Source organism: Vipera ursinii, assembly GCF_947247035.1.
Source record: "Vipera ursinii genome assembly, chromosome: 1".
Lineage (NCBI taxonomy): Eukaryota > Metazoa > Chordata > Lepidosauria > Squamata > Viperidae > Vipera > Vipera ursinii.
The window spans coordinates 292,893,465-292,908,234 of NC_139512.1; positions in this window are offsets into that span (position 1 = coordinate 292,893,465).

Consider the following 14,770-nt stretch of genomic DNA (forward strand, 5'->3'; position numbering starts at 1 on the left):
AACATACACTGGATCATGGAGAAAGCTAGAGAGTTCCAGAAAAACATCTACTTCTGCTTCATTGACTATGCTAAAGCCTTTGTGTGGATCATAACAAACTGTGGCAAGTTCTTAAAGAGATGGGCATACCAGACCATCTTATTTGTCTCTTGAGAAACCTATATGTGGGCCAAGAAGCAACAGTGAGAACTGGACACGGAACCACTGATTGGTTCAAAATTGGGAAAGGAGTCCGGCAAGGCTGTATACTGTCGCCCTGCCTATTTAACTTATATGCAGAGCATATCATGAGAAAGGCAGGGCTAGATGAATCAAAAGTTGGAATTAAGATTGCCGGAAGAAATATCAACAACCTAAGATATGCAGATGATACCACTCTAATGGCAGAAAGTGAAGAGGAACTGAAGAGTCTCTTGTTGCGAGTGAAGAAGGAGAGTGCAAAACTTGGGTTGAAACTTAACATTAAGAAAACCAAGATCATGGCATCCAGCCCTCTCAATTCCTGGCAAATTGATGGGGAAGAAATGGAGGTAGTGACAGATTTTATTTTCCTGGGCTCCAAGATCACTGCAGATGGGGACTGTAGCCAAGAAATTAAAAGACGCTTGCTCCTCGGGAGGAAAGCCATGGCAAATCTAGACAGCACACTAAAAAGCAGAGACATCACCCTGTCAACAAAAGTGTGTATAGTCAAGGCTATGGTCTGCAGGTACGTTGTCCATAGGGTCACGATGGGTCGGAGATGACTTTGCAGCTAACAACAACAACAAATTCCACTTAGCAAGCTAATCTGGTTAACTCAGGGTATTGGATGGACACAGTTTAAACAATCTGTGATATTATGGTTTGGGGGCTGTCATGATTATTAGTCTTTCTGCTATGACTAAAGCTGATTGTTGTGGTCTTTATCATTTTTGTTACTATGATTATTTGCCCTCTTTCTCTTTAAAGTTCAAGCCTTGGTGGAGCAGTGGGCTAATGCCTCCTTAAGTAACACCAGCTGCCTGCAATTAGTGCAGGTTCGAGTCCCACCAGGCTCAAGGTTGACTCAGCCTTCCATCTTTCCGAGGTAGGTAAAATGAGGACCCAGATTGTTGGGGGCAATAAGCTTTGTAATAATGCCGCTGGGGGGGGGGGGCAAAAGCCCTAATAAGCAGGCATACACAGAGAATGAAGGCTATTGCTAAGCACATTGATTGGTACTTCTTAGATTGTAAGCCGCCCTGAGTCTTCGGAGAAGGGCGGGATATAAATGGGATTAAAAATATATATATATGCTTTTGACCGTGGTATGGCTGAGACAGATACTCACCTCCATCGCTTGGAATAATAAGGATGTGAATACTTTTCTTTCTTTAATAAAAGGGGACAACCAATAAATCTAGCCTTATTTCTACTAGACACCTCCACAACCACAGAAGAATTGAAAGCAAATGTCTCGTTTTCAGAGTGTGATTTTTCATGTTTATCTTTTCTGACAGGAAAAGAGTTAAGTTGGCATCTTAACCCTCTGCAAATTTTAATACATGTATTTTTACCCTCTCCAATTGCTACTTCCCCAGCACTACCAGCAAAAACAGGGTGAACATCGCACCTTACATCTTTGCAAAAATATTGCTGCTTTGTTGCTAGCTTTTTGGCTTAATAAGTGCATGCATGAATATGTAAAGAAGGAAGTTGAGTTTTTCTCAGCAATGCCCAGTGTTGAGGTTTTAACTTAGGTGCGCTATAATGTCTTTACATATTTAAAATCTTCTTGAGAGTAGAAAGTAAAAAGAATAGAGAAACTTAACTCTTTACTCTGCCTTAGGCAGGCATGGCTACCTCACCACAGGTGCCAGTGGGCACCCGTTTCTATTATTTATTACAGTGCATGTCATACACTTTTAAACATTAAAGAATGGAGGGCTTTCAACATCCAGCATACCATTAAAAACATAACTACAAAGTGTAACAGCCCAGCCATAACAGCCATAATAATCAAAAAGATGACAGAGTTTCCACTAACACATTAGCCTTACGCTTAGGAGCAGAGCCAGGTCATAAAAGCCTTGTGAAACTCTAAATAAGTGAGTGCCCTGCTTATCTTTGGGGGGATGCAACAGATGCTTTAAAAAGTAAGTTATAAAACTGGCAGCAAATTTCTGCAACTTAAGTTCAGATAGTGTTAAGCTCTAATAGAAAACAAAAAATAACGGAACTGTAAAGAAAAACAAAAGAAATATTTAAAGAAATTATTTTCCCTTCAACACAAGTATAATCTATTTGGTAACTTATCACCTTCTTTTAAAATACAACTAATCATCTCTTCTTCTCATATCCCTTTATCTCTAAACAAATCCTTAAAGTCCTCAGCATTTTAGGCCTGATCAGCAAAGATCCATTAAGGGTTTTCAGTGATAACAGCTTAACTATTTTAGCCTTGATCAACTAAACCAACTTTATATTCCTTCCTTTTAACAATCTTGACATTCAAACAATGCCCTAAGACTTGAATTATTTTCACTTTGTCTTTGTCTTTTCGTCTCACAAAATTCTTCAGAGCTTTAACAAAAGTCTCTTTTGTAAATCCATTATAGAAACATTATGCAGGTCACTCTCTTGGTTTGTGATTTGCATATCCGTTTTAATTACTGAGACATCAGCCATGTATACCCATCACAAAGTTCTATTTCAGGGTAAACAGTATGGCTAAAAGTTCAGAAAAGGAGTAAGAAACAGTAACCAAGTTAAAACAAGTGATAAGTATTTTTTCTTAACAAATAGCATTCCAAACTTTCTATCTTTACAAACCATTCTTATTTCTATTATGTCCATTCACTCATGTATCACAATTTTTCTCATTTTTATGATGATATCACCACCACCAATCATGAATCACCCCCCCTCCATCCAACACCCTAAAGCAAGCCAAATATATGATGGCTTAGTCTGCTATGGTGAAGCAACCCTTTGATTATCCCATGTGACTGCAAAAACTAGCCAGGCATACAAAAGTCAGCACGTTAAAATTCTTGTTTTTCTTTAAATAAAAGAAAGCAAAGTTTCTAATCATTTGGAGGAGACTGTTAGCATTGGAATTGCAAGGAGCAATTAATAAAAATGTGTAACGTTTATAAGAATGCAAGATGGAATAGTACAGGGGTGTCAAACTCAATTTCATTGAGGGCCGCATCAGCATTGTGGTGGCCCTCAGGGGGCCGGGTGGGCGTGGCCTACTGGGTGGGTGTGGCTAGAGTGCATATGGCCTACTGGGTGGGCGTGGCCAGCCCTACATCGTTCGCATCAAGGGTACCTATGGGGGCCTGGGCAGGAGTGGGACAGATCTGAGGGTCTCTGGCAGAAGGAGGGTCTCTGGGCCAGGGCCAAGGCAGTGGGGGCCGTTCCCTCACTGTTTCCAGGATGGCTTCGCGGGCCACATGAAACCACTTCGCGGGCCGGATCCGGCCCCCGGGCCTTGTGTTTGACATGTCTGGAATAGTATGTATAATGGTTAGAATATAATGCCCCATTCTTCTTCCCATGAACTGCAGAAACAAAATATGAAACATGGGTAGTTCTTGACTTAAAACCATTCCTTCAGTTACAATGGAACTGGAAAAGTCACTTATGACTGTTTTTCACATTTACGACCACTGCAGCATCCCTGTGGTCGGTCACATGATCAAAATTTGGACATTGTTAGCTGGCATGTATTTATGATGGTTACAGTGTCCCAGGGGCATGTGATCACCTTCTGACAAGCAAAGTCAACATGGAAGCCAGATTCCCTTAACAAACTTGCTATTAACTTAGCAGCTACATTGATTCATTTAACATCTGTGGCGAGAAAGCCTGTAAAATAGAGCAAAATTCACTTAACAACTCTTGTGCTTAATAATGGAAATGTTGGTCTCAGCTGTGATCGTAAATTGAGGACTCCTTGTATAAACAAATTTGCTTAGAGCTTGTGCAAGTTCACAGGTTGCAGAATTTAGATTTTGTTGGCATGAAATGGATTATTTAATACACATAGGCCTATTCTCTTGTCTTCTTGTGGAGAAACATTTTAAAAAGGTTAGTTGAATGCTGTCTGCTCCTTCCTCCTATGAAATTCCAAGGGGATGAGAATTCAAAGGTGGAAGAGGGTCCATTTCATGTCACTTAGCCAGGCATCTTAATAGGATCTGTTATTTCATTTAGACTGTTGGAAGAGAAACTCAATCAGGCTATACACACACTGTATTAAAACAATCACTCACATAGAGTCAGGTGATAGCTAATAATCAGTCTGGATTCCAAGCACCTGAAACATATCTATGCTGGATACTAGGCACAATTCAAAAGCAAAGGTCCCCAATTACTAAAACCATTTCAATGAGAAGAATGTATATGAATAATCTGACCACCAGACCAGTATCACTTAAAAAGCAAAAATAAAAACAGATTCACATAGAAAAATACAGAACTGTGTTCCACCGAACATTTACTATTTTGCTTTTGTTCAAAATAGATTAACCTTGTCTCCTGATAACTCCTGATCAATAAGACAAGGGGGGAAAATGGCATCAAATCAATGAGTATACCTTTGACACCTGTGGAACTTTTTATTAACTATATACACCAGCCTTCTATCTGGTAATTTTCAAATATTTTGGACAGTACAGCACAATACAAGGCTGTGCTGATTGGGAATTACAGAAATTAAAACACACTCTTGGACATCACCAGGTAAGGGTAAGTCACTGTATATTCTTGGACAGCACTTTAAAAGACATTACTTTTAGGTTATTTAAAAACTGTTTAAACACAGAAAAAAACTTCATAAGGCATGAAGTCGTCCCTACAAAATAGCATTTATCTATCAAATCCCCATTCCATCCCACTCTGTCACATGGTTCATTTTCCTTCACATCAGCATCTCCATATCACAGAGTATACTTGGCAGGAACACCAATATGTCATGACACAAGGCAAGTGTTACCAGGAGGCCTGAATTTTCTTAAAAATATTTATTTATGCCCTAAGATGTTGTACAGACATGGGCCTGGTTCTTCCTTCTCTGCTCAACAGTGTTGCTGGATAGTAATTCCACTGAAAACCAGTCTCCGGATTACCACGAGTGGCAGAAAGTTAAGAGAGATGATGGGCTTTACAAATGTCTTTGCACTGAAAAAGGAAACTGCAGTTATAAGTGGTAGATCAGTGAAGTCAGAAAAATAAGCAGAGCTCCCTTTGACCTAGCAGTGTAAAGAGGGAAAGAGCATTAAACATAAATGAGAAATCAATCCATGCCTTTTCTCTGTTGTTACAATTACAAAAATGCACGCGTTCATTTTTTTTTTATATCAAACAGTGGACCTGTGAAACCTGTAAAAGGTATTTTGGAAGTACCTGTTGCCAGAGCTATATATCTTCAAATAAAATAAACCACAAAAGGTTTTGTATGTATATGTGTATGCCTACAAATAGGCATGTCTAATTTCAGCATCAACAGTAGTATTAATTTTGTCTCATCTAAATACAGACTAGTAATGCTTCCTATTCCAACACATGCACCTATAAACATATGATCATGCACACAGCATGTCTTCCTGCTGCTTGTGGGAAAAGTCAGAATGTACAGAATTATACAGTATTTAATTTTTTAAAAAAACGTATGGAGGTGAGGAACCTTAGCATGTCGTTTAAAGGAAAATTTACCATGCATGAGCTATCAATATCTATATATGTGCGTGATGGGAGGGGTATCCTTCTCTCATTGATAAAAACACTGAAGACTGGAAGGGTGACCTAAGAATCAACATCATTTCTCCAGCATGTCAAAAAGTGAGGTTGTTGACCAATGTGCACTTGCATAGAAGTGATTGTGGTCATGGGAAATAAACCTAGCTTCACTGAGATCCCTCAGCCAAAGTTCAAGGGAGTTCCTTCAGAGTTATTCTTCTCATAGCAGATAGTTCTGATAGCAGTCCAGAAGCTATTCCCATTTAGCCACTTTAGGAAACTTCAAGGCAAATGTGGTCACCTGAGTAAAAAAGATAAATAAAAACCCTTCAGAAACACTAATCTAACAGCACTAGAACAGTTATCAGCATTGCTGACCAACCCTACAGCAAATAAACATTTTGCTTTTGAAAAATAAATTATACATTTACGTTAAGATAAAAAATAAGATTCAATGCAAAAAATTGCATGGTATGCAAGGAAAGTATAAACTGTTCCAAAAGCCTTTTCGTAGTTTTAAATGGCCTTGTTTGTATATACAGCCAATGTGCATTAAAAAATGTTTTTCCAAGGTTACAGAGTGAACTATATTGTTTAACGATTTTATTACTGCTCTGTTCTATCAGCATGACATTTTAAACAAGAGAACATAGTAGGATATATGTTAACACTCGCAATTCATCTTTAGCAGAAATACTTTCTCTGATGCAGACTAATGTGAAAAGTTCTAGAATCCTGTAAGTAACATGGCCCAAATGACACTGTCAGCAGCTCTGAAGAGAACAAGTATCTGATCCTGCCCTATCCATATTGGACTGAACATCAGGGTAGTACAGTCTTCCATCCAGAAGCTGTAGAGAGGTTATGATATGCCTTCTTTTTCAACAATAAAAAATAAACTAATCTTAGGATAAATTGTGCACATACGTGTAAGTTTGCTCTCCATGGTCCTGAACTGAAAGTCCTTTGAATACTAGCAATCCTCGACTTGTGGCCATTTATTCAGTAAGCATGTGAAGTTATGGCAATGGTAAATGGATGCCAGTTCCCCAAATTGTGGCAGTGGTCCTGTGGTCAATTCAGGCGCACTTGTGACCACAGGGGCACTTCAAGTCCTCCCCCCCTCTTATTTCAAAATGATCTCCAAAAAGGTGCCTGTAGGCATTGATGTTAGCACATTGAACCTGACATGTATTTGGTGTCTAAACCTTCTATCTTTTTGAATGTGTGGTACAGTGTGTTGTATTAAGATCCAAAAAAAATATGAAAGTTATGCTATGTAGCTACTAAAAAGGTAAATGCTACCTAGAGTGCACTAAGAATACAGATCATGGGAAATCATAGTTCCACTGTGCTCCATTCAGACCCTATTTGGAATACTATGCTCCATTCTGGCAGAGTTCTGGAACTGGGCCATGACAAATTGGAGCAAAATAGTTAGGAGCCTGGAAACCAAGACCTATGTGTAATAGTTATCGTATGTTTTGCTTATTAAAAACATGACTCAGGGGAAGATATGACAGCAGTTTTCAAAGATCTTAAAGGCTGTTATATAGAAAAGGACAGACCAAAACTAGTGAGTTAAATGTCTAAGAAAACAATCATTGGTTGGACACTTAATTCTACAAGTTGTCAACCAACAGAACTGGCTGTTACACGAAATGGTGAATTCTCCTTTACTAGAGGTCTTCAAACAGAGGCTGGATGGTAATCTGTCAGAAATTCCCTACTACAGGGGTGTCAAACTCAATTTCATTGAGGGCCGCATCAGCACTGCGGTTGCCCTCATGGGGCCAGGTGGGTAGGGCCAGGGTGGGAGTGGCCTACTGGGTAGGTGTGGCTAGAGTGCGTATGGCCTACTGGGTGGGCATGGCCAGCTCTACATTGTTCGCATCAAGGGTGCCTATGGGGGCCTGGGCAGGAGTGGGACAGATCTGAGGGTCTCTGGCAGAAGGAGGGTCTCTGGGCCAGGGCCAAGGCAGTGGGGGCCGTTCCCTCCCTGTTACCAGGATGGCTTCGCAGGCCACATGAAACCACTTCACGGGCCGGATCTGGCCCCTGGGCCTTGTGTTTGTCATGTCTGCCCTAGTATATTGTACACCAAGCGAGAGATTGGACTATATGACTCTGAGATTCCTTTCAATTCTATATTTCTAAGAATTCTGCATTTGGCCATGAGTTTTTAAGGCTGGGTATCTTTAAGCCTCTTTCAATTTCTGCAAAGGGAAAAGTGCAATAAAAAATCTATTCTTATTGCTATTCTTTGTGCTGCATTTTTATTCAAAAGGCAAACTATTAACTAAAATATTATTATTTTCATATTTGTGTATGTCTCTCTTATTGCATATGGGAAATAAACGCACAACACATACCCATAATAGGTTACAACTTGAATCTTGGATTACCATCAATGAAATATCCCGTTCACTCACATTATTCTCACTTCTGAGCACTTCTGGACATTTTCCAACTCTCATAAGATGAGCTTTCCTTCCCATGGATTTCTTTCAATTTGTACCCTTGCTTTTGTTTTCTTCTCTTGGTAAATCTTTGTATTTCTGGTGAGCAGTGATTCTGACAAGGCAAGTCACAACACACTGAAGCTGAGAAATGCAATGTGTTGTTGTACCGTGCTATATACACAGCCTTATTTTCAAAAGATATTCATCAATTATTCTCCTTTGTCTTCTGTTTACACTGGAAAGAAGATTTTTTTTAAAAAAGCAAAAAAATAAAATAAGAATTGATTGTACAAGTCAAAAAAAAACCCCCAGGAAAGTTAGATAAGAAAGTTTGAAATCACTGATACACTGAATACTGTAAATGCTATAAAGCCAAATATTTCTGGCATTATTTTCAGAGAATAAGAAATGTAATTCTAATACACAGGCTAGATTTTGAACCCACAATATCAGTGCTGGAATAAAGTCTGAAAAGCATCTACTAAACCTATATGTCCAACAAACCTTTCTTCACCTCAATAGCCTCTTAGAAACTTAAGACACTGCGCAGAGAATTTCAATGGGATAACAAAATATGGTTTGTTCATATTTGATTTTCCAAAGGATACAGTTTTATGGATTTCCTGGTACTAAAATTTGACTATTTATATAGGTGAATAGATCACTGATATTATCCAAAATGCTCAAAGTGGACAGTTCCAATTATGCCGAATAAATTCTGTGAAGAATCTCAGCCTTTTTTATCACTTTTCTCATACAATGTCTTCTTCAACTGCAGCTTAGGAATGCTAGTCTCATGCATTTCTATACATACAGCCAGAGCCCCCACACAAAATACCATTGCCTAAAGAATCTTCTTAGATGTATAGATGTGAGGATGTGTAATTGTATGGAAAATTTTCCTCTTCTGAACTCAGCTATCTGTAGGCTGAAGCCATACCTATTCAATTCCTTGGGCAACTAGAGAACGTTTCTGTAATTGATTCCAGAGATGGTAAATGCTCTGGGGGGACTTACCATCCACTTCAAAAGAGACAAGTACCTCCAGTTTTCCCACTGGACAATCTTAGACAAATATATTTCCATTTTAGAGTAGGTTTTAAAGGTTTTAAAGAATATACTGTATGAGGGTATTAGTTGTAGAGTATCCTGGATGAAAAATATTATCGGGATTCCTTTCAGTCAAGACTTTGGAATGTCACATTAGTTGCCACATTAGTTGCTTTTCGTATTTTTATGGTTGTAAATTGCTAGGTTGTTTTAAAGCTGGTAATATACACATCAAGAAATGGAAGGAAGGGTCTATCATTTTCCTCTTTCCTTCAAAACAATTTCTTTGAAAAAAATACCATATAAAATTAAATTTTCAGTTTAGTTTGCTTCTCATTTTCTGCAACAGAGGGCAATTGGTAAGTGTCAGGCAATTTGTTATAAACGAGACAGATATTATAACAGCAATCAACGATCATTGATGAATAAGATAATTCTGAGTTAGTTAGATTTTAGAAGGCTGTGGTAGAGTAGGACTTGCAGCACTCCAATCACAGCTATGTCAGTTTTGAATATACAAAACAGTCCCTTAAACCATTACAGACAATAAGCGAGTACAAAATTATTTTTCTGTCTATTTCATTTTGAAAATATTCTACCCTTCTTTAAAAGGACAATTAGATTAAAAATGAAATAAACTACAGCTATCTTTTAAGTACCGTATATACTTGAGTATAAGCCGAATTTTTCAGCCCACTTTTTGAGCTGAAAAATTCCACTTCGGCTTATACTCCAGTCAACAAAAAAAACTTACCGAGGACTTGTGCGCGGCCGAGGCTTTGGTGCTTCCGGGATCGCCCGCACCTCTCCCAAGCCACCGCCGTCCGAGACCTGCCGAAGTTTGGGGAGGTTTGGGGAGGTGCGCGCGCACCTCCCCAAACTCCGCGCCTTGCCTGCCTGCTTCTTTCCGCAGTGGAAAGAAGCAGGCAGGCAGGGCGCGGAGGAACGGAGACTTGCCGACGTTTGGGGAGGTTTGGGCGCCTCCCCAAACCTCGGCAGGTCTCCGTTCCTCCGCGCAGACCTGCCGACGTTTGGGGAGGTTTGGGCGCCTCCCCAAACCTCGGCAGGTCTCCGTTCCTCCTGCCGACCTTTGGGGAGGTTTGGGCGCCTCCCCAAACCTCCCCAAACCTCGGCAGGTCTCCGTTCCTCCTGCCGACCTTTGGGGAGGTTTGGGCGCCTCCCCAAACCTCCCCAAACCTCGGCAGGTCTCCGTTCCTCCTGCTGACCTTTGGGGAGGTTTGGGCGCCTCCCCAAACGTCCCCAAACCTCGGCAGGTCTCCGTTCCTGTTTGGGGAGGTTTGGGCGCCTCCCCAAACGTCCCCAAACCTCGGCAGGTCTCCGTTCCTGTTTGGGGAGGTTTGGGCGCCTCCCCAAACCTCCCCAAACCTCGGCAGGTCTCCGTTCCTCCGCGCAGACCTGCCGACCTTTGGGGAGGTTTGGGCGCCTCCCCAAACGTCCCCAAACCTCGGCAGGTCTCCGTTCCTGTTTGGGGAGGTTTGGGCGCCTCCCCAAACCTCCCCAAACCTCGGCAGGTCTCCGTTCCTGTTTGGGGAGGTTTGGGCGCCTCCCCAAACCTCCCCAAACCTCGGCAGGTCTCCGTTCCTCCGCGCAGACCTGCCGACCTTTGGGGAGGTTTGGGCGCCTCCCCAAACGTCCCCAAACCTCGGCAGGTCTCCGTTCCTGTTTGGGGAGGTTTGGGCGCCTCCCCAAACGTCCCCAAACCTCGGCAGGTCTCCGTTCCTGTTTGGGGAGGTTTGGGCGCCTCCCCAAACGTCCCCAAACCTCGGCAGGTCTCCGTTCCTGTTTGGGGAGGTTTGGGCGCCTCCCCAAACCTCCCCAAACCTCGGCAGGTCTCCGTTCCTCCGCGCAGACCTGCCGACCTTTGGGGAGGTTTGGGCGCCTCCCCAAACCTCGGCAGGTCTCCGTTCCTGTTTGGGGAGGTTTGGGCGCCTCCCCAAACGTCCCCAAACCTCGGCAGGTCTCCGTTCCTGTTTGGGGAGGTTTGGGCGCCTCCCCAAACGTCCCCAAACCTCGGCAGGTCTCCGTTCCTGTTTGGGGAGGTTTGGGCGCCTCCCCAAACCTCCCCAAACCTCGGCAGGTCTCCGTTCCTCCGCGCAGACCTGCCGACCTTTGGGGAGGTTTGGGCGCCTCCCCAAACGTCCCCAAACCTCGGCAGGTCTCCGTTCCTGTTTGGGGAGGTTTGGGCGCCTCCCCAAACCTCCCCAAACCTCGGCAGGTCTCCGTTCCTGTTTGGGGAGGTTTGGGCGCCTCCCCAAACCTCCCCAAACCTCGGCAGGTCTCCGTTCCTCCGCGCAGACCTGCCGACCTTTGGGGAGGTTTGGGCGCCTCCCCAAACGTCCCCAAACCTCGGCAGGTCTCCGTTCCTGTTTGGGGAGGTTTGGGCGCCTCCCCAAACCTCCCCAAACCTCGGCAGGTCTCCGTTCCTCCGCGCAGACCTGCCGACCTTTGGGGAGGTTTGGGCGCCTCCCCAAACGTCCCCAAACCTCGGCAGGTCTCCGTTCCTGTTTGGGGAGGTTTGGGCGCCTCCCCAAACGTCCCCAAACCTCGGCAGGTCTCCGTTCCTCCGCGCAGACCTGCCGACCTTTGGGGAGGTTTGGGCGCCTCCCCAAACGTCCCCAAACCTCGGCAGGTCTCCGTTCCTGTTTGGGGAGGTTTGGGCGCCTCCCCAAACGTCCCCAAACCTCGGCAGGTCTCCGTTCCTGTTTGGGGAGGTTTGGGCGCCTCCCCAAACCTCCCCAAACCTCGGCAGGTCTCCGTTCCTCCGCGCAGACCTGCCGACCTTTGGGGAGGTTTGGGCGCCTCCCCAAACCTCCCCAAACCTCGGCAGGTCTCCGTTCCTGTTTGGGGAGGTTTGGGCGCCTCCCCAAACCTCCCCAAACCTCGGCAGGTCTCCGTTCCTCCGCGCAGACCTGCCGACCTTTGGGGAGGTTTGGGCGCCTCCCCAAACCTCCCCAAACCTCGGCAGGTCTCCGTTCCTGTTTGGGGAGGTTTGGGCGCCTCCCCAAACCTCCCCAAACCTCCCCAAACCTCGGCAGGTCTCCGTTCCTCCGCGCAGACCTGCCGAGGTTTGGGGAGGTTTGGGGAGGCGCCCAAACCTCCCCAAAGGTCGGCAGGAAGAACGGAGACCTGCCGAGGTTTGGGGAGGTTTGGGGAGGCGCCCAAACCTCCCCAAAGGTCGGCAGGTCTGCGCGGAGGAACGGAGACCTGCCGAGGTTTGGGGAGGTTTGGGGAGGCGCCCAAACCTCCCCAAACAGGAACGGAGACCTGCCGAGGTTTGGGGACGTTTGGGGAGGCGCCCAAACCTCCCCAAAGGTCGGCAGGTCTGCACGGAGGAACGGAGACCTGCCGAGGTTTGGGGAGGTTTGGGGAGGCGCCCAAACCTCCCCAAACAGGAACGGAGACCTGCCGAGGTTTGGGGACGTTTGGGGAGGCGCCCAAACCTCCCCAAAGGTCGGCAGGTCTGCGCGGAGGAACGGAGACCTGCCGAGGTTTGGGGACGTTTGGGGAGGCGCCCAAACCTCCCCAAACAGGAACGGAGACCTGCCGAGGTTTGGGGACGTTTGGGGAGGCGCCCAAACCTCCCCAAAGGTCGGCAGGTCTGCGCGGAGGAACGGAGACCTGCCGAGGTTTGGGGAGGTTAGGGGAGGCGCCCAAACCTCCCCAAACAGGAACGGAGACCTGCCGAGGTTTGGGGAGGTTTGGGGAGGCGCCCAAACCTCCCCAAACAGGAACGGAGACCTGCCGAGGTTTGGGGACGTTTGGGGAGGCGCCCAAACCTCCCCAAAGGTCGGCAGGTCTGCGCGGAGGAACGGAGACCTGCCGAGGTTTGGGGAGGTTTGGGGAGGCGCCCAAACCTCCCCAAACAGGAACGGAGACCTGCCGAGGTTTGGGGACGTTTGGGGAGGCGCCCAAACCTCCCCAAAGGTCGGCAGGTCTGCGCGGAGGAACGGAGACCTGCCGAGGTTTGGGGACGTTTGGGGAGGCGCCCAAACCTCCCCAAACAGGAACGGAGACCTGCCGAGGTTTGGGGACGTTTGGGGAGGCGCCCAAACCTCCCCAAACGTCGGCAGGTCTGCGCGGAGGAACGGAGACCTGCTGAGGTTTGGGGAGGTTTGGGGAGGCGCCCAAACCTCCCCAAAGGTCGGCAGGAGGAACGGAGACCTGCCGACGAGCCGCGGCCACACAGGGTATTCCTGTGTATTCAGGCTTGCAAAATGGCGGATCGAGCCTCTGCTGGCGGCAGAGGCTTGCAGAACGGCGGATCGGCTTATACTCGAGTCAATAACTTTTTCCAGTTTTTGGGGGTGAAATTGGGGGTCTCGGCTTATACTGGAGTCGGCTTATACTCAAGTATATACGGTATGTGAAGAATCCCTTCAGAAGCATTTCAATTCAAACATAAAATAGTAAGAGAGGCATGGGGCATGGGCTTCCAGTTCTGAAAAGGACAAGACCTTCAAAAGTTTAAGTTACCAGTTTTTCCACTATGAAAATCTCATCTAATCCTATTGTATGAACTCTGAAATGCTCTACAACAGACATGTCAAACTTGTGACATTGCGTAATGTATCGGGACAGGTTGCCATTGCCAGCAATTGGGTGGGTGTGGCTTCTGGATGACACGTCTGGCCCGTGGACTGGGAGCTTGACACCCCTGCTCTACAAAAAAAGGGGAAAAAATCAAATATTGTCTCGGCAGCTAATCTGCATGGAATCTGGACATGCAAAGAAGGATTTTGAAGTATCTTTCAATCTTCCCTCTACCCAGTACGCTCCCACAGAGAGGGCCTCCTCAGGGTGCCACCAGTCAAAGAATGCCGACTGGTGGCCCCCAGGGGGAGGGCGTTCTCTGTGGGCGCACCGGATTTATGGAACCATCTTCCGGTCGAGCTCCGGATGGCGCCTGATCTCCGCTCCTTCTGGCGCGATCTTAAAACCCACCTTTTTGAACAAGCCGGCCTGACCTGATGGGATGGGGTTGGGTTTTATAAATTAACTTAACTTTTAATCTGTACTAATTTATTACGGGCATCGTTGTTTAATTACTTTTAATAATTTTTAATTTTTGTATCTTGTTTTTATTATGTATTGCCCTGTTCACCGCCCTGAGTCCTTCGGGAGAAGGGCGGTATACAAATTAAATTAATTAATAAATAAATAAATAATAAATTCCTGTAAATATATATTATTTTAACTTCACATTCAGAGTATACTGTTTTATACTTAAATCTACTTTATATCATTTTCAAAAGTAATGTCACACTGTCGATGTTCCTTCATATTTTATATATACAAAATGGAGAACATCAAATATCAAGGAGATTAAACTTGAAAAATATATTAATACTTATGTGCATAAATTCTATTTATTGCTAGAATAGAGAGTATTCCATCTCATTATCCTTGGCAAGAGGGATTATCTAAAAGAGGTAACTCTGACCATGTAAGAACCATATTTTAAATCCCCAACAGCTGCCCTCTACCAGCTCTACACAATTCAATTAGGGCATAAAAAACAAAATTTCTTTGAT